Source organism: Bos indicus x Bos taurus, chromosome 14 (genome assembly GCF_003369695.1).
Source record: "Bos indicus x Bos taurus breed Angus x Brahman F1 hybrid chromosome 14, Bos_hybrid_MaternalHap_v2.0, whole genome shotgun sequence".
NCBI classification, from domain to species: domain Eukaryota; kingdom Metazoa; phylum Chordata; class Mammalia; order Artiodactyla; family Bovidae; genus Bos; species Bos indicus x Bos taurus.
In genome coordinates, this window is record NC_040089.1 from 40,218,341 (window position 1) to 40,240,537 (window position 22,197).

General features: G+C 38.8%; 1 protein-coding gene across 4 annotated transcripts in view; it reads left to right on the plus strand.

Annotated features, from left to right (window-relative positions):
• The window catches only part of ZFHX4 (zinc finger homeobox 4), a 205,168-nt gene that overhangs the window by 83,179 nt on the left and 99,792 nt on the right, over positions 1-22,197 (plus strand). The gene's annotated exons all lie outside the window — the stretch shown is intronic.

A 22,197-nucleotide genomic window follows, 5' to 3' on the forward strand; every position in this document is an offset into this window, starting at 1 on the left:
GGCAGGTGATGGAGGACCAGGGACTTCTGACTGGCGTCAGAGACATCAGTTCATTTTAGATGCTGACCCAGATATTTTCATTCATGAAGTTTACTATCATAGTCAAGGGACATAGTTTGCCTGTAAAACATCACTCATTTAAAACAAATACATTCAGCCCTTGTCATGTGCCAGGAACTATCTTGAATGCTGAAGAAGCAAAGGAGGGAATGTAGTCCCTTCATTCATGGAGTTCTGATGAAGAAACACACATTTAAACAAGTAAATGACAGCACAACGTGGGAACTGCAGCTGTTTGGAAATGATGATTGGAGTGGAGATAATGGGTGTGAAAAATGCTTTCTGGGAGCACTGAGTACAGAGATGGTCACAGAGACTTCAAGGAGACTCGAGGGATGACACATTTGGGTCTTAGTCTTAAAAGGTGACTGAGAAATTACCAAGTAGAAAAGGGAAGTGAAGTCGCTCAGTCATGTCCGACGCTTTGCGACCCCATGGACTGGGGCCTACCAGGCTTCTCAGTCCATGGGATTTTCCAGGCAAGAGTGCTGAAGTGGGTTGCCATTTCCTTCTCCAGGGGATCTTCCTGACCCAGGGATCAAACCCAGGTCTCTGGCATTGTAGGCAGATGCTTTACCCTCTGAGCCACCAGGGAAGCTAGGAAAACATGGTACAAAATGCTTAAATGATTTGTAAATTAAAAAGAGACAAATGAGATTTTTACTGTCTTGATATCAAGCGTAAGGACAACTATGTCCTTCTCATCCATGTCGGTTTTTAGGTAAATGCCATTTTAATCATTTTTATAACTTTTGAGCTCAACAGAGTCTGATATGAGGCCTGTGGCACCTTTTCTTGTTTTGGCTGGTAAACAACTGCTTCTCCCAAACGTGAGCCATCCAGGCTTCCATGTGAAATACATCTGGGCATATATTTTGAAGATAAATTTAAAAAATAAAATTTTCAGTTGTACAGTGCTGATTTGTGAGTTAAATATTTTCCACAAAACAAAATATTTTTCAAAAATGACTGTTTTTGACTTCGGGAAAATTTAAAAGTTCAATTTTGATGGAAAATGTGAAGCTCTCAGACCTTAAATGTCATTATCCTTTTAATCTGATATTGTGTTTTGCCCCACTGTAGATGTTATTTCTATATTCTGAAGGCAAATTACTGTATTTTAGAGAAATGTTGAACTAGGTAATATATTAAGTTTATTAGTGAAGGTGAAAAAAAATATTTGCCCATTTGCTTTTTTACTTAATCTGCTCTTGGAGTTAATAGCTACTCATATTGGTTACCGTTTACCTAGGTAGTTTATTAAGTGAAACCTCTTTCTCCCAGATGGGATGGGCTGACTTTTTGTCATGATTCTGCAGTGATCTGTGTTGTGCTAGTAAGGTCTTGGTGATGAACCATTAAATAAAATGATGTGCCCCCAGGCCAGGGAGTTGGTCGATTGCCAGACAGTAATCCTGTACAATTAACTATCAAAGATTTGAGCACTCCATTATTCTAAGGGATTCCCTGGTGACTCAGACAGTAAAGCGTCTGCCTGCAATGTGGGAGACCTGGGTTCAATCCCCGGGTCGGGAAGATCCCCTGGAGAAGGAAATGGCAACCCACTCCAGTACTCCTGCCTAGAAAATTCCATGGATGGAGGAGCCTGGTGGGCTACAGTCCATGGGGTCGCAAAGAGTCGGACACGACTGAGTGACTTCACTCACTCACTCACTTATTCTAAGAGAGGGAACTGCAGCCATTTGGAAAAACTGAAATGATGATTGTACATTTGGCTAAGTTTTGTTTTGGAAAGACGTTTGGATTGTTAAACTCATCATTATAACATTTAGATATTTCAGCCTCCATTTGGGGTTCTCATTTTGTTAATTTTATTCAATTCCTAGATAAAAATGAAAAGAACTTATTCAGTCTTTACCAAGGATAGGAATGAGTCACTTACAGTATAGACCTCAAACCTCTTCAGAAATGAAATAGGATTTGAATAAAGAAATATTCTCCATGAAAGATAGTTTGAAACTATTGTATTAAAGTGGGAACATGACAAAGTGATCTTTATTTCTTAAGATATGTTAAAAGTTATGTTGTTAAGGTATTTTTAGTTACAGAAACCATAAATATTCATTAAGTACCTTGAAAATCTTCTTTCGGCAATTCTTTGGTAATTCAAGCAATCACCCAGTTCACTAATAAGCCTCCTCATGAAATATCGTTGGCCACGCAGAGCACTTATAAGAGGGTGCCTTTGTGCTTGTCTGTCCACAGTGATGCTACATGTGGCTGCAAGCACATGCCTCCTTCATTACACATGTGGCCATGCCTCGGATTCTCCAAAGTGAAATATATATTATTTTATTTTACATTCCTCTTGTTTTCTCTCTCCTTGTATGTTTAAGTCATTATATTTATTTAATTCCTGTGTGTAGATACATAATGTTATATGTGATTTTATTTCTATACTGTAAAGGGGACGGGCTTCCCTGATGGCTCAAATGTCAAAGAATCTGCCTGCAGTGCAGGAGACCTGGGTTCAATCCTTGTGTTGGGAAGATTCCCCTGGAGAAGGGATTGTCTACCTAATCCAGTGTTCTTGCCTGGAGAATTCCATGGACAGAATAGCCTGGCGGGCTATAGTCCAGTTCAGTTCAGTTCAGTAGCTCAGTTGTATCCAACTCTTTGCAACCCCATGGACTGTAGCATGCCAGGCTTCCATGTTCATCACCACCTCCAAGAGTTTGCTCAAACTCATGTCCATTGAGTCGGTGATGCCATCCAACCATCTCATCCTCTGTTGTCCCCTCCTCCTCCTGCCTTCAATCCTTCCCAGCATCAGGGTCTTTTCAAATAAGTCAGTTCTTCACATCAGGTGGTCAAAGCATTGGAGCTTCAGCTTCAGCATCAGTCCTTCCAATGAACACCCAGGACGGATCTCCTTTAGGATTGACAGGTTTGATCTCCTTGCAGTTCAAGGGACTCTCAAGAGTCTTCTCCAATACCACAGTTCAAAGCATCAATTCTTTCTTTATAGTCCAACTCTCACATCCATACATGACTACTGGAAAAACCATAGCTTTGACTAGACAGACTTTTGTTGGCAAAATAATGTCTCTGCTTTTTAATATGCTGTCCAGGTTGGTTATAGCTTTTCTTCCAAGGAGTAAGCATCTTTTAATTTCATGGCTGCAGTCACCATCTGCAGTGATTTTGGAGCCCAAGAAAATAAAGTCTGTCTCTGTTTCCATTGATTTTGTATGTATTTGCCATGAAGTGATGGGACTGGATGCCACAATCTTAGTTTTTTGAACGTTGACTTTTAATTTAGCTTTTTCACTCTCTTCTTTCACTTTCATCAAGAGGCTGTTCAGTTCCTCTTCACTTTCTGCCATAACGGTGGTGTCATCTGCATATCTGAGGTTATTGATATTTCTCCCGACAGTCTTGATTCCAGCTTGTGCTTCATTCAGCCCAGTATTTCACATGATATACTCTACATATAAGTTAAATAAGCAGGGTGACGACATACTGCCTTGACATACTCCTTTCCCAGTTTGGTAACAGTCCGTTGTTCCATGCCCAGTTCTAACTGTTGCTTCTTGACCTGAATACAGATTTCTCAGAAATCTGAGAAAAGAAAAGACGTGCAAGGCAAAAGAGAAAAGGAAATATATACTCATTTGAATGCAGAGTTCCAAAGAATAGCAAGGATAAGAAAGCCTTCCTCAATGATCAGTGGAAAGAAATAGAGGAAAACAATAACATAGGAAAGACTAGAGATCTCTTTAAGAAAATTAGAGATACCAAGGGAGCATCTCATGCAAAGATGATCACAATAAAGGACAGAAATGGTACAGACCTAACAGAAGCAGAAGATATTAAGAAGAGGTGGCGAGAATACACAGAAGAACTATGCAAAAAAGATCTTAATGACCTAGATAACCATGTTGGTGTGATCATTCACCTACAGCCAGATATCCTGGAGTCCAAAGTCAAGTGGGCCTTAGGAAGCATCACTAAACAAAGCTAGTGGCAGTGATGGAATTCTAGCTGAGCTATTTCAAGTCCCAAAAATGATGCTGTTAAAGTGCTGCACTCAATGTGCCAGCAAATTTGGAGAACTCAGCAGTAGCCACAGGATTGGAAAAGGTCAGTTTTCATTCCAATCCCAAAGAATGTCAAGGCCAAAGACTGTTCACCTACCACACAGTTGCACTCATCTCACACACTAGCAAAGTAATGCTCAAAGTTCTACAAGCTAGGCTTCAAGAATACTTGAACCAAGAACTTCCAGATGTTCAAGCTGGATTTAGTAAATCAGAGGAACCAGATATCAAATTGCCAACATCTGTTGGGTCATAGAAAGAGCAAGAGAATTCCAGAAGAATATCTACTTTTGCTTTATTGACTTCTCCAAAGCCTTTGACAGTGTGGATCACAACAAACTGGAAAATTCTTAAAGAGATGGGAATACCAGACCACCTTACCTGCCTTCTGAGAAATCTGTGTGCAGGTCAAGAAGCAATAGTTAGAACCAGACATGGAGCATCAGACTGGTTCCAAATTGGGAAAGGCTACACTCCATGGATGGCAAAGAATTGAAAATGACTGACAACTAACACTTTCACTTTTCAAAGGGGACATTATAAAAAGAAAATCTTGGATCTGAAGAGATGAAAATGACTATTTTCAACAATACATGTGTTTAAAAATACAAGCAAAAGTGCTTTAATATCCAGGGTGAAAAATCATTTGAAATTAATTAATTAATTTTAGAATGCTTCACAGATAAAACCCCTTGATTTTTAAATGAGACTCAGCAACAAATATCTCCTTTTTGACTGCTTTCTAGCCTGATTTTGAAAGTCACTTCTTTGACTCTGTACTCAGAAAGATATGGAGGGAAATATGCTACAATAGACCATTGGGAATATTTGTACTGGGTTGTCTTGTTTGGGCTGTTTAGTACTAATATCACTGGATAGAATACTCTAAAATTGAAAGGTCATTTGGAGAAAAATTACTTACAAATAAAATCAAGATTTTTAGAATGCTTTCTTGGAGTGGGTCTACTCTGGAAGACAGCCAGTAGTTCAATGAAAACACATTGAGATGCTTTACAAGAGTACTTTGTTTTAATAGATCCCATCATGAATGAGTAAGACACCATCCCACTAGTGCTACAAAGTATGACTAGTTTCTGGTCCAGAACACCCAATTACATTCTTAGAATTTATAGGGTTAGCCTCCTGGAGATTATAGGAAGTATGAAGTCAGAAGAAGGGAAGCAGCTTTACCTAGAGCACGGTAATTAAGTCTGCATTAGATATAGGAATGCCTAGTTGACAAATACTGCAGAATACAGCTGAGGATACGAGGAGTATTAGGAATACATGTAAAAGTCCAGAGAATCAGATTTATTAGAAGAAATTAATGTCTTCCTTAATTTTCCTATTGACTTTTTGTGAACAGCAAATGAGATAATGTGTAAACAATATTCTGCAACTTCTAAGCAAGGAACTTGTACACAAGATTTGTTCACAATCTTCCAAATATACACCATGCTAGAATGTGTTAACAGAAATTAATCAGGTGTAAGCCAGCAAGTCTGAAACCTGTGATAAAACTAGATAGATTGGTTTTTCTCAGGGATGCTATAGTAACAAATTTTGAATCATCAATTCCTATACTGTTTATTTGTAGAGGCTCAGATAAATATAGAGTCAATTTACATTTACCATCCCTGGTCTCATCTTTTTGTTATCTTCCTAGAAAGTCTAGAATCTTCCGACAAGATGATGCCAGTTTGTAGTCATCTTTTATACTGTGTCTAAAAACACATTTTCATCTGTTTATTGATTCGCTCAAATAAATCCAAGTTTAAGCCTTCTACTTCTCCAACAGAATTAAAGCAATTACCACTTCCAAATAAGGTCTGTATAGTAATGAACTTGAGGAGAGAGATGTTTGAAAGGCAAAGGGATATTTTTCTTCATTTTTTAAAATGTATTTTTAAATTATAGCTGGTTTACAATGTTGTGTTAGTTTCAGGTATACAGCAGATTGATTCATATATATATAATTCTTTTTCATATTTTTTCCCTTACAGTTATTATAGAACATTGAGATAGTTCCTTGTGCTATACAGTAGGTCCTTGTTGGTTATTTATTTTGCATATGCTAGTGTGTATATGTTAATCCCAGACTCCTCAAAGGGACATTATTCTTTCCCTGGAAATAATATTACACAAAATCTATCCTTGAAACTTTTCTGCTCAAGCGGTGTTAGACCAGAGAGTTTCTCATGGGTCTTCTTTCTATCTTTCTCGTCTTTATTAAACCCCTTTTTCTCACAGTTTGTGTCCCCTGCAGACATCCAGATGTTGAAGATGGACAGCCATTCTATTTCCTCTTCCTTCTGTGCCATCTTCTCTTACCAGGGTCTAGGGTTTCCTATCTTTAATGTGGGAGTTTCCTTTGGAACTTCTCTGTGGTCCAGTGATTAAGACTCCATGCCTCCAGTGCAGGGGTCTAGGATTCAATTCATAGTCCAGGAACTAAGATCCCACATGCAGCCAAAAATAAAAAATATAGGGGCTCTTCTGCCACTCCACCTCATGTAATTCCTACCTGCCATTACTAGGCAGTTCCTAACCTTTGGCTCAGAGTTTCTAGTACCTGAGACTGTTCAGCAGTGAGAACCTTGGGTGGGAGTGGTAGGTGTTTGCAGAACCATTAACACTGATGAATGAAATTGAGAGTGTGATTTACTGGTACATGTCTACATGCATGCTAAGTTGCTTCAGTTATGTCAAACTCTTTGCAACCCTATGGTGGTTTGCAAATAAACTTGTTTCTAGGTAAAACTCTTAACTATCATATTTGACCATTCAGTTCAGTTCAGTTCAGTCGCTCAGTCATGTCCGACTCTTTGCGACCCCATGATACGCAGCAAACCAGGCCTCCCTGTCCATCACCAAATCCCGGAGTTCACTCAGACTCATGTCCATCGAGTCAGTGATGCCATCCAGCCATCTCATCCTCTGTCGTCCCCTTCTCCTCCTGCCCCCGATCCCTCTCAGCATCAGAGTCTTTTCCAATGAGTCAACTCTTCACATGAGGTAGCCAAAGTACTGGAGTTTCAGCTTGAGCATCATTCCTTCCAAAGAAATCCCAGGGCTGATCTCCTTCAGAATGGACTGGTTGGATCTCCTTGCAGTCCAAGGGACTCTCAAGAGTCTTCTCCAACACCACAGTTCAAAAGCATCAATTCTTGGGCGCTCAGCCTTCTTCACAGTCCAACTCTCACATCCATACATGACCACATTGAAGAAATAAAGTAAAAAAAGAAAAATCAAAATTTATTTTGGTTCTAAGAAATACTGACTATAAGCACTTACTCAAACTGCTTAAAATGTATGTCCAAGTACAATGGATAAGTGCAATAATTATGCATGTTATAAACTCTCTGGTTTAAAAGTGCTAATGAGCATGGTTTATCATTTAAAGATTCATCTTAGCCTATGAGTCAAATTAATTTTTACATGTTTTTATTATAGCATCTAAACTTTATATTCATATGTTTGTAATCTTCATCATTTATCTCTCATTACATGGTTAGATCTCAGGGGATGATGCCTTGGAGAGGGGAATGGCTATCCACTCCAATGTTCTTGCCTGGAGAATTCCATGGACAGAGGAGCCTGGTGAGCTACCGTCCATGGGGTTGCAAAGAGTCAGACCGGACTGAGTGACTAACTCCAAATGAGTATTTAGTAACTTTAGTCCAAGAAGTGGAGAGATTTTTTGTTGATTTACTTGTTTCTGTTTGTTTATGCTAGTCAGTATTCTGATTCCATAGACCAGCAAGGTTTACTGTGAAACTAAGTTGAGATTATTTTCACCTTAAGATCTTCCAAACTCTAAGTGGATAATTAAGCATTAGAAGAGGCTTACCAAGAAAAGCCACGAAATCTCTATCCTTGTGGATTCTTGAAATCTTGGATGATTTAAGCAAAGCCTTGATCTGATCAAAGGCTTGGGTATATAAGAGATGCCATTTTGCTGTTTCTTTTACTGTGCATTCATATTCATGTGTAGAGATGGAGATTGTTCCAAAAAGACTGATACTCTGTCCAACTCTGTCCATTTCTACTCCAGCAGGTTTTTTTGAAGGCAATGTAAGTTCGCCCCTAATTTCTGACCATTAGTTTCAGGTTGCCATTCTTTTTTTGACTTAATATCCTTATTATGAAAGTTTTTGACTGTATTATTGAAGCAAAAGTCATTTCTTCCCTACTGTGGGTTAAGCAGTACCTCACTATTGTTCCAGCTTTCTGGAATTCTTCACAATAGGTTCCAGACCTGGGTTAATTAACAACTCTGTTAACACCTCCTTGAGCTCAAGTGGTTCAAATACAGCCTGCTGAGACATTATTTCTTAAAAGGTGAGGACTAATGACCCAACTTTTAGTCACCATCTCGGAGGCCAGTTTTCAATCTCGTAAAAATTTTAAGTCAAGGAAGCTCAACATAGAAAGTCATGAGCTGTCATAAAATACCATTCCGGATATAGTTGGTTGGAATTGCCTGGGCACTTGGTAACCTAAAATACAAGTTAACAGTAATTCCACCTCATTTAGTTGTGTTTAAGGTGCTTGAGAGTTATGCTTAATAGACCATAAAAATTAGACCTTAAGACACTACTTAAATGCAATAATAGATCCTTGTACAAAGTTCTCCCAGAAACTACAATTTAAAAAGTCATTATAAATGTTAACTAAACCTCACATTTTTCTATATGAAGACTTTTTGAGTATATAAAATTTTAGATGTGCTAAAATTCTTAAAATGAATTCACTGCAGAGCATAGTTTGGCGTCTGCTCCTATTTTAGTAATTTGGGTAATACATATTGAAATGTAGTTTTACTTAAATATTAATATTTTATATGTATAGGTTCGTATATCTTGAATGAAATGAACTTACCTTCTCTAATAAATGACCATAGAACATAATCGCAGCAGAAATCACTTCTAGGTGACATGGGAGCAACACTCGCTGACAGTTTGATATGTGGCATGATGTCAGTGTTCCTATATTGTTATTGAATATCTGTGGCATTAAAAGGAATTGAAAAACCAGAATTTAGACTGCCACAAAAAGTGCAACAGAACAGATTATTCTGTTCTTGCTGCATTATCAGGCACAGTACTGTGGAGTAACACACACCTGGTATTTTATCTTCCAAACCATCCCATGAGCCAGTTATTATAGTTCTTAATAAAAAGAAGAAAAAAACTGAGATTTAGTGGTTAAATAATTTACTTAAGATCATATTGTTGCTGTTGTTTAGTCACTAAGTCATGTCCAACTCTTTTACAACTCCCATGGACTGTATAGCCCTCCAGGGCCCTCTGTCCATGGGGTTTCCCAGGCAAGATACTGGAGTGGTTTGCCAGTTCCTTCTCCAAGGGATTTTCCCAACCCAGGAATTGAACCTGAGTCTCCTGCCTTGGTAGGTGGATTCTTTACCACTGAGCCACCTGGGAAGCCTTAAGATCATACTGCTCATCTTCGGTGCCCTAAGATGAAGCACCATGCTTTCATCCATATCATAACACAAATATGGCATGACCACAGTTAAAGAGCCAAAAAAAATCAAGAAATCTTTCTAATGTTTCCTGTATCCCTTAGTGATAGAATGGCTAGGACATAAAGTGTTAAATGGCTAGAACACAAAGTGTTAAAAGTATAAGACACAAATAAGATGGAAGTTTGAAAAATGATCCATTATGTGATAATAGTCCCACCATATTTTCTAGAAATCTTGTGAAACAAATGTTAAAAAGGACAGGTTGAAAATAGATCATTTAGCCAGTTGATGTCAAAAGTTTTATTCAAGTAATTCGGATTTTTGTTAGGAAGCATCTTTAATGTCTTAATTCTGGTTCTCACAAATATTTTAGTGTTTCTTTTTTATAATTTTAATATGATTTTGTGGTGGGAGGTTACTGAGAGCTTAATCAAATCAACACTTTTGTGTGGTCATCATATGAATTAACAATTGTTCAACACTTAACTGCAACTTGTATATTTAAAGTGATGTATAGCATGGCATAGAAGCACAGTTTTAATTTTTATCTCATATGCATCTTAAATATAAGAATAACCTTTCTTTGAGGAAATATCCAGTTTCAGTCATTGCCTGAAAAATAAGAACACTGTCATTCTGTGGCCAGGGGCTGTGGGTAATATTGAATATGTATATTACTTTTATCAATAATGAATATTTTGTGGGATTTGTAGATCTTACAAGGATCTATGGATTTAAAATAAGAGCAAAATTTCTAATTATTTTTCCCCTTTTATCTTTTTGGTACAGAATGGAGGCTTGCAGGTAAAAGAATGCTCAGGAGAAAATTTCGAGAGCAATTTATTTAAATATTGATTTATTGAAACATTTTATAATAATTCTTTAGAAATTCTTTTCAAATGTACCAAAAGGTGTTTTTATTGCTATTTGATTGCTAGGGAAAGGAATAATTTATTCTCTCAAGAAAATGGAACTTTTCCGTTCTCAAGAATGAGTCTGCAGCAGTCTGTTGGACCAAAACAGCTGTTTTACTAATGTAGTTTTCTTTTCCTTATGCATCCTCCCAGTTACTCCCAGCCAAAACCCAGCAGAAAGACAGACTTTTCAGAGAATCAGAGTTCCCTTGTTTTGCTCTCTGTTTCTCTCATAAGGGGGTGAGTGAGTCAATGTTTGTGTGTGTGTGTGTGTGTGTGAACAAGATGGGAGTTTAGGAATCAGCATGTCCTAAGCTTGCATCCCAGCTTTATAAACTGATAGGTGACAGAAGTGTCTAATTTCATAGGAGTTCAGTTTCCTCACCAGTAAAATGGGGATTCACTGAGGTGACATGAAAGCATCTTACAGCAGTTTATATTCAGTCAGTGTAACTTAGTTCCAATCCCTTCCCTACCACTTGTATTCAGTTCAGTCTGTCAGTTGTGTCCAACTCTTTATGACCCCATGGACTGTAGTACACCAGGCTTGCCTGTTCATGACCAACTCCTGGAGCTTGCTCAAACTCATGTCCATCGAGTTGGTGATACCATCCAACCATCTCATCCTCTGTCGTCCCCTTCTTCTCCTGCCTTCAATCTTTCCCAGCATCAGGGTCTTTTCTAACGAGTCAGCCATTCGCATCAGGTGGCCAAAGTATTGGAGCTTCAACTTCAGCATCAGTCCTTCCAATGAATAATCCTAAAGGATTGATTTCCTTTAGGATTGTTCACTTGTATTATGTTGACATTTCTGGGGTTAGATAAATTCTTTCCATAAACCTTTGTGTTTTCCTCAATTTTGTCCCAATGACTAAGAAACACATCTTGGGTCCTCCTGGTTGGCTGGCCTTCTTCATTCCCAAATCTTACATGCTCTTGTTCTCTTAGCACATATTTTTGTTTTTTGAATCTGGCTGTGTAGGGTCTTTGTTGTGGTGAACAGTCCTCTCTCTAGTTGTGGCACATGGGGTCTGGAACACACGGGCTCAGTAGCTGTGTTGGGTAGGTTTAGTTGCCTCACGGCATGTGGAATCTTAGTTCCTCAGCCAATGTGGAATCTTAGTTCCTCAGCCAGGGATCAAACCCGTGTCCCCTGCACTGGAAGGTGTATTCTTAACCACTGGACCACCCAGGGAAGTTCCTGAGCACATCTTTGTTGTTTTTTAAGATCACTGTTTATGGGTACCAAAGCCTTCTTGGGAAGGACCTTAAACTGGGAAGAGGAAGCAAGGCAACATTTATTAGATACCTTCACAGAGTGGTTTGTGTGTTTGCCTGACTCAGTCTTATTAAAAATATGTGAGACTGATAACATTATCCACACTTTACAAAAGAAATAAAGCCTTCAAGGGATTAACTTCTAAAAGACAGATAGGGAAAGGTAGAGCAAAATTGAACTCTGAACTCTCTGTAGAACTTTGTTCTTCCAAAATGCAATATTGCTGTTAAAAGTGAACTACTTTTCTAAATGGAAGCACATGGGTCATTATGAATCCCAGCACCACATTTTGTGGAGATGAACTGGACAGCCTGTGCAGAACACACAGTTGGAGTAAATAAGCTATGTGTACGTTAAGTGTAATAAAGCAAAATAATGTTACACGCCAGAAGAGGGATTCAGAGAGAATGCTTTTTGGTTCAAAGGAGGACAGGATATTTCTGCTTGAAGAAAGTCTTTTTTGTTGAGGTGACTTGGTTTTGTTTTTTTAATTTTTATTGAAATATAGTTGATTTACAATGTTCTGTTAGTTTCAGGGGTATAGTAAAGTGATTCAGTGTTTTATATACATATTCTTCTTTGCATTTTTTCCAGTATAGGTTATTGTAAGATATTGACTAAGTTTCTCTTTGCTATACAGTAGTTCCTGTTGATCTACTGTATAAATAGATCCTGTTGATCTATTTTACATATAGGAGTGTGCATATTTTAATTCCAAACTCCTAATTTAACCCTCCCCCCTTCCACTTTGGTAATCATAAGTTTGTTTGTTTTCTGTGCCTGTGAATGTATTTCTGTTTTGTAGATAAGTTCATTTATATACTTTTTTTAGATTCCATGTAGAAACGATATCGTATGATATTTGTCCTTCTCTGTCCGACTTGCTTCAATGATATGAAAATCTCTAGGTCCATCCATGTCGCTGCAAGCGGCATATTTCATTCTGTTTTACTGCTGAGTAATGTTCCACTGTATATATGTTCCACATCTTCTTTTCCATTCATCTGTTGATGGACATTTAGGTTGCTTCCATGTCTTGGCTATTGAAAATAGCGCTGCTATGAACTTGAAGGTGCATGTATCTTTCTGAATTGTTTTCTCTGGATATATATCCAGGAGTGGAATTGCTGGATCATGTGATAACTCTATTTTTAGCTTTGTAAGGAACTTCCATACTGTTCTCCATAGTGGCTGTATCGTTGAGGTAACATTTGGATTGGACTTTAAATAATGGGTGGGATCTGGATATGTACATATAGCAAAATGGAAAAAGTAGGAAGAATATGAAAAACAGCACATAGATAAGGAAGTAGCTTGAAGGTATTTAATTAAAAAGGTGAACAGTTCAGTTTTTCTGGCACATTAAGGCAAGGAATGTAACAATCAGGAAAGGAAAGTGAAATCTTGAATGATATGTTAAGGATTTGGGAATCTGATAAACACTAGGGTTCTACTGATGGATTTTGATTATAGGATTGGCATACAATGATATAGAAATAATACTAATGGTAATAAATAACCACCCACAGGCCATGATACTGTGTTCATCTTGTGATTGTAGGTCAAGCAGGATATTTAGGGGATGATGACAATAGTTCCAGGGAGAAATAAATAGCTTTGGCAGGGACAGTGGGAGCAGAGAGAAAGATAAGGATGAAGATGGTATAAGAACAGGTAAACACTTCCAACTTACTCGAGGCCCTGGGCAGGAATGGAAAGAAGGTGTCTGAGATGACACCACGTTTCTCTTGTGTGTCATAATCGGAAACAGAGGGCACAAAGGAGGGGCACAGAGACGTTTAAAAGGAAGAAGGATGAACGCATGTGTAGACTGTGGAGTTTGGGGGAAAGGAAGAAACCCTAGGAGGAGATGCATTTTGGGCTGCTAGGGGCATGGTGTGTGTTTAGGGAGAAGGAGTCATTAGGAATCTCGATTTGTGAGTGATCTGCAGCAAGAAGATAAATTAGTCTATGAGAGAAAATGAAATAAAACAGGAGATATTTGCTGTTGAAAGAGAGAGCACACGTGAAAAATCTCTATTGTATTAAGATAAAGAAGAAGAGACAGCAAAAAAGACAAAACAGAAGCAACCAGAAGAATAAGAACTTAGCTTTTCAATGAAGTCAAAAGAAGGTATGTCAAGAAAGAAGAAGCGCCCAGCAATGTCCAACACTGTGAGGAAACCCAGGGAGGTGGATAATGAGAGTGATCTCTTCCCAAATCCATGATCACTTTTGTACAAGGAGAATGAAACTGTTTTCGTATTTGTGACATCATCTCGTATACCTGGCATATCATTTTGTCTATTAGTATAGCATTTGAAAAGTTTTCCATTGAATCAATTTGGATTGATTCTACTTTCAGAGTCAAAGGGTCTCTTGATATCATTGTTTTTGGAAATGTCATTGTATTTGCAAATACCCATTAGCATACGTCATTATCATACGTACTAGTGTGTACTAACTAAAAGCGCATGGAGCCAGAATCTTAAAAATTACACCAAATAAACCCAAAGTTTAATGTTTTACACAGATTACACTTTCTTCTGTCCTCTTATTAGGTCTTCTATGCTTTTTTTTACCCCCAAACTACTTTTGAATAGCATATCCATTTGTAGAATCAGAAGTGAAGTCAGAAACCTGTGGGTGTGGACCTTGGCCTCCTGCTGCTGTCTCAGTACAGTGACCTGATGCTTGCTGCCCCAAAATTGAAGCAAAATAAAGACTATGAATTTTAAAAACTATCCTTCTGCCAGGAAAATGGGAATTGCTGGCACTTTCACAGTTTGTTGAAGATTTGTTGGACCAGAGTTGAGACAGGTTCTGTTAAAAATATCATTGTTATAAAACACATCTTTCTCTAATTAATCATCTCTCTCTAAACATCTCATAGTCTAAAATATAGCATAACTCTTTCACCATACTGGTCATTATATTGTATCTCCCATCTCTGTCCATGGCAGCATGTTCCATTCACTTGCCCAGACTAGGGAGAAAGCAGGCAGTTACATTTAATCTTCTTTCTACTGCCCTCCACTGTATTCAGCCATTCAGTCAAGAAGATCTATTCAATATTCTGTCCTGATTAACTCTTCAGTCTGTTGGGTGCTTCCCTCTTGCCTGCCACTAGTTCTGCCTCACTGTTCTTTCTGACCATATTACTTAGCATATGGTTATGTACTGGGCATTATTCAGGTACTGGAAATCAAACAATGCATAAGAGTCATTCCATACCACCAAGAAGCTTCAATCTGGTGGAGAAGACAGACACGTATTAACCAATGATATTACTATTTAATTGTCAATGGGATAAATGTTCTAAAGAAAAAATGCAGAGTATAAGAGGTGAAGAAAAACAGGCAGGTTTCTTAAGAAAAAGAAAAGGCCCTTAAATTGAAAAGCTGTGACTTAGAGGATGAATGAGAGTAAGATGAAACAGGGAAGAAAGCATTGAAGGTAGAGGGAATTCTGGAAGCTTTACCCTTTCAGTGAGCCTTACTTGTAAGATCTGAAACTGGAATAGTTGGACTAAAGTGAACAAGTAAGGAAGATGAATGAACCAAAGCTCCAGTTGGGTTAAAAACAAACTGTGTCAGGCCCTTCGGTATAAGGACTGTATACTTAATCCTCAAAGTTGAAATATTTTTAAATGAAGGGGCAATTGACGTTAAATTGGAAGAGATAGGGGAAGGCCCAGCCATATGGTCACCTTAGAATCGTGTTAATGATTTTAGGTTTTATCATAAAAGTAAAGGAAAACCACTGAAGGAGGTTACTTTGATGTGTGAATTTATCAGGTTAGCTTCTCCAATATTTTCTTCCACCATTCCTACCCACTCCGCTTACACTATCCTGTTTTGTTTTCCTTCACAGCTCCAATCATTACCTGAATGTATATATTTACTTGTTTGTTTTGTTTCTTTTTAGATTCTTGACTTTAGGCTCTGTGAGGGCAGGGACTTGTTTTATTCACTGCTGCAATTGCAGCACTTAGAACAGTGCATGACACATAACAAAGATGTCTTATAAGTTGTTGAGTGAATGAATCAGAATCAGATTGCTGTTTCAAGGTACCATGGTTACTGTCTGAACTGAATAGAAGGGATAAGAGTTGATAGCCTGAGATGGAACAGGCAGGAAATTTGATAGATGGAGAAATAGGTATATTTAGGAAGGTGCTTAGATGCAGGTGGTAAGGGAGAAGAAGCATCAAAAATTACTTCCAGATTTCTGGAATGAGTCCCTGGTTGAATTCGAGGTGCCACTAACAGAAATGGTTGGGGAAGGAATATGGTGTCATAGTGAAGAGTACAGGTGTTCAGCCTGACTGCCTCTCTCACTGACATTATGCTGCTGCTAAGTCGCTTCAGTCGTGTCCGACTCTGCAACCCCAGAGACGGCAGCCCACCTGTCCCTGGGATTCTCCAGGCAAGAACACTGGAATGGGCTGCCATTTCCTTCTCCAATGCATGAAAGTGAAAGTGAAGTTGCGCAGTTGTATCTGACTCTTAGCGACCCCATGCAGTGACCCCTGCAGCCTACCAGGGTCCTCTGTCCATGGGATTTTCCAGGCAGGAGTACTGGAGTGGGATGCCATTGCCTTCTCCACACTGACATTATAACATTGGGCAAATGATGACCTTGGGCAAACCAATTAACTTCTATTTGCCTCAATTTCTGTGTCTCTACAATGTAGGATAAGATTAGTACCTACTCTGTGCATGTGTGTGTGCTCAGTCATGTCTGACTGTTTACAACCCCATAAACTTCAGCCTGCTAGGCTCTGCTAGGCTCTGCAATTTCCCAGGCAAGAATACTGGAGTGGGTTGCCATTTCCTTCTCCAGGGGATCTTCTCTACCCAGGGACTGAACCCACGTCTCTTGAGTCTCCTGCATTGGCAGGTAGATTCTTTACCACTGAGCCACCTTGGGAAGCCCCACCTACTCTGTAGGAGGCCGTATTGTGGGGATTGGATCAAAGAACATACATAAGCGATTTAGAATGGTACCTAGTATATAAAAAAGGACCCGACAGAAGTTAGTATGGGAAAGAGCAGGTGACAAATTAAAATGGAGAATCCATTTAGCATTGTAGTTTTTGAGTTTTGGTTGCTGTGAGACATCCAAAGGGGTATGCCAAGATGGTATTCATACGAAATGAATTTAGATCCCAGAAAAGAGATCTGGGTTAGCGATTGAAATCCGGGAGTCACCTGAATATGAGTACTAAACTCTAGGGGGCACAAATACATTAATGTTGGGTAAGGGAGACTGAGAAGAAACCTCAGGAGAATTAGGGCAAAAGCTAGTGGCCAAGTGGAGGAACAGTGATGAGCTATGTCACTACTTCCCTGCTGTTTTAAGGGACATACAGCCAGACTGCTCACCCCATCTGCGGAGGCTGCACTGGTCTTTCTGAAGCATGAAGACTAAGCCCATCTCAGATTTCCCTGGCGCTCCAGTAGTTAAGACTCCATGCTGCCAATGCAGGGGGCATGGGATTCGATCCCTCTTTGAGGGGAAGATCCCATATGCTGCATGGGCAAAAAGACTAAGCCCATCTTGTTCCCAGTTAACATCTTCCAGTGACTCCCCAGGTCATTCAGTTCTGAGTCCAGTCTCAGCGTGCCATACCATGTACTTCACATTCTGTCCAAATGTACCTCTCTGGCCACTTCCTTAAGTGCATCAAATGTGCCCCATTTTCTGTTACCTCTAGGCATGACACACATATCGCTTCATCTGCCTCGGCTGCCCTTCCACCTGCTGTCTACAAGGCTAATCGTGGGTGGACCTGCCAGTGCCACCTTTCACCTACTGCGAAATCTGTTTCTCCCCAGAGAGACACCTTACTGCACCAGGCTGTGGTGGTTCATTTTGTTTCTCTGAGGCCATGAGCTTCCTAAGGAAATACGGAGCCTCCTCTGCATCTTTAATACCTGGTCCAATGCTTGCCATGGTGCACACACCCAGTGTTTGTGGAACTGAGCATGATTAAAAAGTGGATCCCATTAACTTTCCAAACTCCACATAACTAACTATTTCACATTCACTCAGACAACCCAGAAAAAGTTTAATATAGGAAAGAGCCATATTTAGAAATACTATATCCAGACTAGAGTCAGATGAAAGAAAGAAAGTGTAGTCACTCAGTTGTGTCCGACTCCTTGCAATCCCAGGGACTGTAGCCCACCAGGCTCCTCTGTCCATGGGATTTGCCAGGCAGTACTGGAGTGGGTTGCTAGTCCCTTCCCCATGGGGTCTTCCCCCACCCAAGGATCAAACCCAGGTCTCCAGATTCAGATAAACCAGGGGTGGGCTGAATTGGTTCATAACGTTATTAGATGAGGTTATATGTCCCAGAATTATTATCTAAATCTGTAAATAATATACTTTTTCTATACTTATATTTAGCAAGTTAATTCAGTTCTGAGTTTAAGATTTATCTATCATATATATCGTTGTTTACATTGATTCAAATCTTAAGTGCTTACTTAATTCTCACACTTTTACAAGTGGTTTAAAGGTGAAAAACATAGTCTTATAACTCATGGTCTCTGGGGTGATACAAAAGATGTGTAAACAATGAGTGGGAGAATGGAACCTTCATATTCTGTATACTCTGTAACTGTTTAACCCTGGAAGATGAATTTCACTTTAATATTTGGCTTTGAAATTATCTATGTAAGACTATTACTTCACTACTTTTTAGAAAACTTGGATTTTTAAAAAATGAACCAAGTAGTTACATTTGATGATCTAATTTATTTCATCTATACTTCTGAATTTATATCTTTTGCTATGGATTAGAAATGACATTTAGAACTTTTATTGAGGACTAGAGGAAAATTATACCCCTCTTTTTTTTCTTTTCCAGGTGCATCATTTCAGGCTTAATAAGTAAGAGTATAATGGCAAAAAAAAAAAAAAGTTTTATCTGTAAGACATGACAGCATCAGCTATTCAGTCAAACCAGGAATTTTCCTATCCCTTCCAAAGCAACCCATTTTTGGACCCGAATGAATGAAAGCATTGGTTGTTTTGGCTTTCCCTATGCTGAAACCTAGTCCAAATTCTGGGCTCAGAAGTTTCTCATCTGAGAATCATCAGATAATGATGAGTTATTATCATTATAGTGATGAGTGTTATTATGGCATTCAGAGCTCGGGGTCTGAAATGGCACATATTTGGTGGTAACACGTTTGTTATTGTTAATCATGGCAGGTGATGATGAGATTACTGGAAAAAAAATAAAGTGGTATCATAGGTTCATCAAGAAGAACTGGGTGATTCTGGTAATTGAATTTTCCCAGGTTTGTAAATCTTTTCCCACCCATTTCATTCAGATTTTAAAATAGATGTTGCTAAGTTCAAACACTAATTCTAGCCATATCAGCGAATAGAAATACATCTTTCTTGATTCACATTTACTCCATTTTATAGGTTTCCTGATTTCTGAGAGAATGAGTTATTCAGTTTCATTCTCACTTCTGAATCTTAAAGTCTTTTGCTATTTTTTTTCTGTGAAAGGGAAGAATAACAAATTATGCATAATCTTTCTAAGTGTTGATTGCTCAGCTGTGCCTGACTTTTTGGACCGCATAGACTGTAGCCTGCCATGGAGGCTCCTCCATCCCTGGGATTCTCCAGGCAAGAATACTGGAGTGGGTAGCGATTCCCTTCTGCAGGTGCTCTTCCTGACCCAGGTACTGAACCCTAGCCTTCTGCATTGCAGGCAGATTCTTTACCATCTGAGCCACCAGGGAAGTCCATAATCTTTCTAAGGGACACATACAAAATATACACTCTAAAGGAGGTTCTTCAAAGCACATTATTTCAAAATATTATGCTTTCCCATAAATATCAGGAATTAAATTCATGATTTTTTAAAAAGAAATATGATTTTCCTAACTTTTACATATGTAATTAGATATGTATAACCTGTATTTAGGTCTGCGTAGTGTTTTAAAACTTTGAAATTTTTTTATATGACAATCAATTCTAAAAGATTTGTCCAAATCAATTCTAAAAGATTGGTCCAAATAGCTACAAATTTATTTTGGAGGTATATGAAGCATACTAACAAACCATCTAAAACTTTTGCTACTTTGCATCTACAAAATATTATCAGTGATAGTGGCAGCCAGTTTTATCTAGAAACAATAAAAAGATTGGCCTGATTGAAAAGATAGCAGGCAAAATCGGATGTTTCCAGCTAGAGTTCTGTATAATGAGGTAAAGTAAATAATTTTAAAATTGATTAGCATTGCCTAAAAAGGCAAAGTCACAGGCTGTGAGAATATGAATAGGGGGGTTGAATAGATAATGATGTGAAAAATGTGAGAATATTTATATTTAAATGCAAAAACTCATGCAAGAATCCAGCTGCTTGATCACTTACTAGATGAATTTGTTATTAATACTGTTCCCTAAACCACTAATGAGAAATGCTTTTTTTTCTTTTTTAAAGATTTAAGATTGTGTAAATGCTTTGTACCTAACACTGATGGAAGTAATTGGTAAACTGCTTAATCAAGTCCCACTTGGAACTGAATGGGAACTGCAGGGTGGAAAATGTAGGCCGGGTAAGGAACCCAACAAGTCATCAGAATTCTCTTTACAGAAAGAAACAAAGATAGCAGTAATTAATGACCCTGACTCTGTGCCAAAAAGGCTTTCTTCTGACAACTCCAACTTAATTAAAACTTAAGACGTTTCAATGGCCTCCGAAAGCCCCTGATGGGGTGAACTCTTGCAGACGCGTGAGAAAATTTTGTAAATTAAAGGAAAAGATGTGTGTTACCACTCGGGCCATGAGTCTAATCCGTGACAGTCAAAGAATCTATTTAGCCCAAGCCTTTTCTTTTAACCGGCTCACACCTGCAGGCTTCCTGGCACTTCCTCTGCACCAGAGCAGCCCGTTTTTTGTGTTTTACGGAAGATCAGATAATAGGAGTCTTGCTGTTCCTTTTGTTTTTGTGCATTGTTCATTAGCCTGTGAGTGTTACAGGCACCCTTGATATGCTTGGCTTGATCCGGAGTAGAGCATCGCCTGAAAGCTTTAGGTGGTGCAACACGGGGTGAAGATGGGTTGGCGGAAAAAGTAAGATTCTTTTTCTTTTTTTTAATGTGAAAGTGGCTCAAATTAAAACTCACAGTTGATGGGGCAGCCTGAATGGCTGTGGCCTGCTGTTCTTAACAGCGGAGTGACAAGGAACGAGGTTCTGTGCAACTGCGCGGACTTGAGACACAAGGAAATACGTTGTTAAATAGCCCTTGCTCCTTTTTCTTGGTGCCATTTTTAATTCACTCGAATCAACAAGCATACGGATTCCCAGTAGGCATGGAAAAGAGGCGGACTGTGCAGGAAAGAAAATCGCGGGGTGATTTATTTATTAATAAATATATCAGAGACTGAAATCTTAGAAATGGCACTAGTGGAATACCAATTGGAGTGCATGGGTCCTCCATTTACATGAGAAAAAAGAGTTTAATTTCTCCCCCCTCCCCTCTGGGAAGTGTTTTGGTGGGTTATAATAGCAAATACCACCCCACCATCCCACCGTGCAGACTCCGGGCACACACCCTCCTGCTTCCTGTGGCCTCAGGCAGATCTGGTTGGTGTCTGGGACTTGAGAAGGTCAATTCCTGGATTGTCTCTTCCCTCTTGGACCCGAATTGAGGCTGGTGTTTTGTGAAGGGCACAGGCATGTTCCTGTTTAGATCCAGGCTTGAGTATCTTTGTAAGTGTCCATCCTAAGGAAAGAAAAGCTTGTCTCCAGGTATTCAAAAATCTCATCTTTTGACTCTTCCAGGTTTTGTTTGCGGAGCTAAACGATGCAACATTTGTTTTTGCAGGTGATGAGCCATCACTTACAGGCACTGTGCTGAGAGGCTTTGTGTGGGACTGGGAATGATCAGAAACTTAACCTTTTACAAAAATTTGGGGAATGACGCTGTAGAACAGAACTTCTTGCGATTAAAGAAAAAATACGAAAACTTCTGTCCATGAGCGTTAACCAAATATAATATATGGGTCCTGTCTTTTGGTGTTTGGAAAGGCTCACCAGCTAGTTATTCTTTTCGTACTAACCATTTTCAGATGCGAAAAGCGAGAGGTGGGGGAGGGAAGGTAGGAATCAACATGTTTGATCCTGTGTATGAAGTTTTTTTGTTGTTTGTTTGAATTTCAGAATGCTAACCCTTATCGAACTAATCTAAGACCAAATAAATACCACCTGTGCCCATTTATGTATTTTTAAAAGAAGCACATAAAAATATTTTAATAAATTACTAAAACTCATAGTTTATATTGAATCACAGTTATTAATATTCCTCCTCTTCCTTGCTTTTCTTATTCGGGGAGTTTGCTTGTTTGTATGGAATAGAACCACT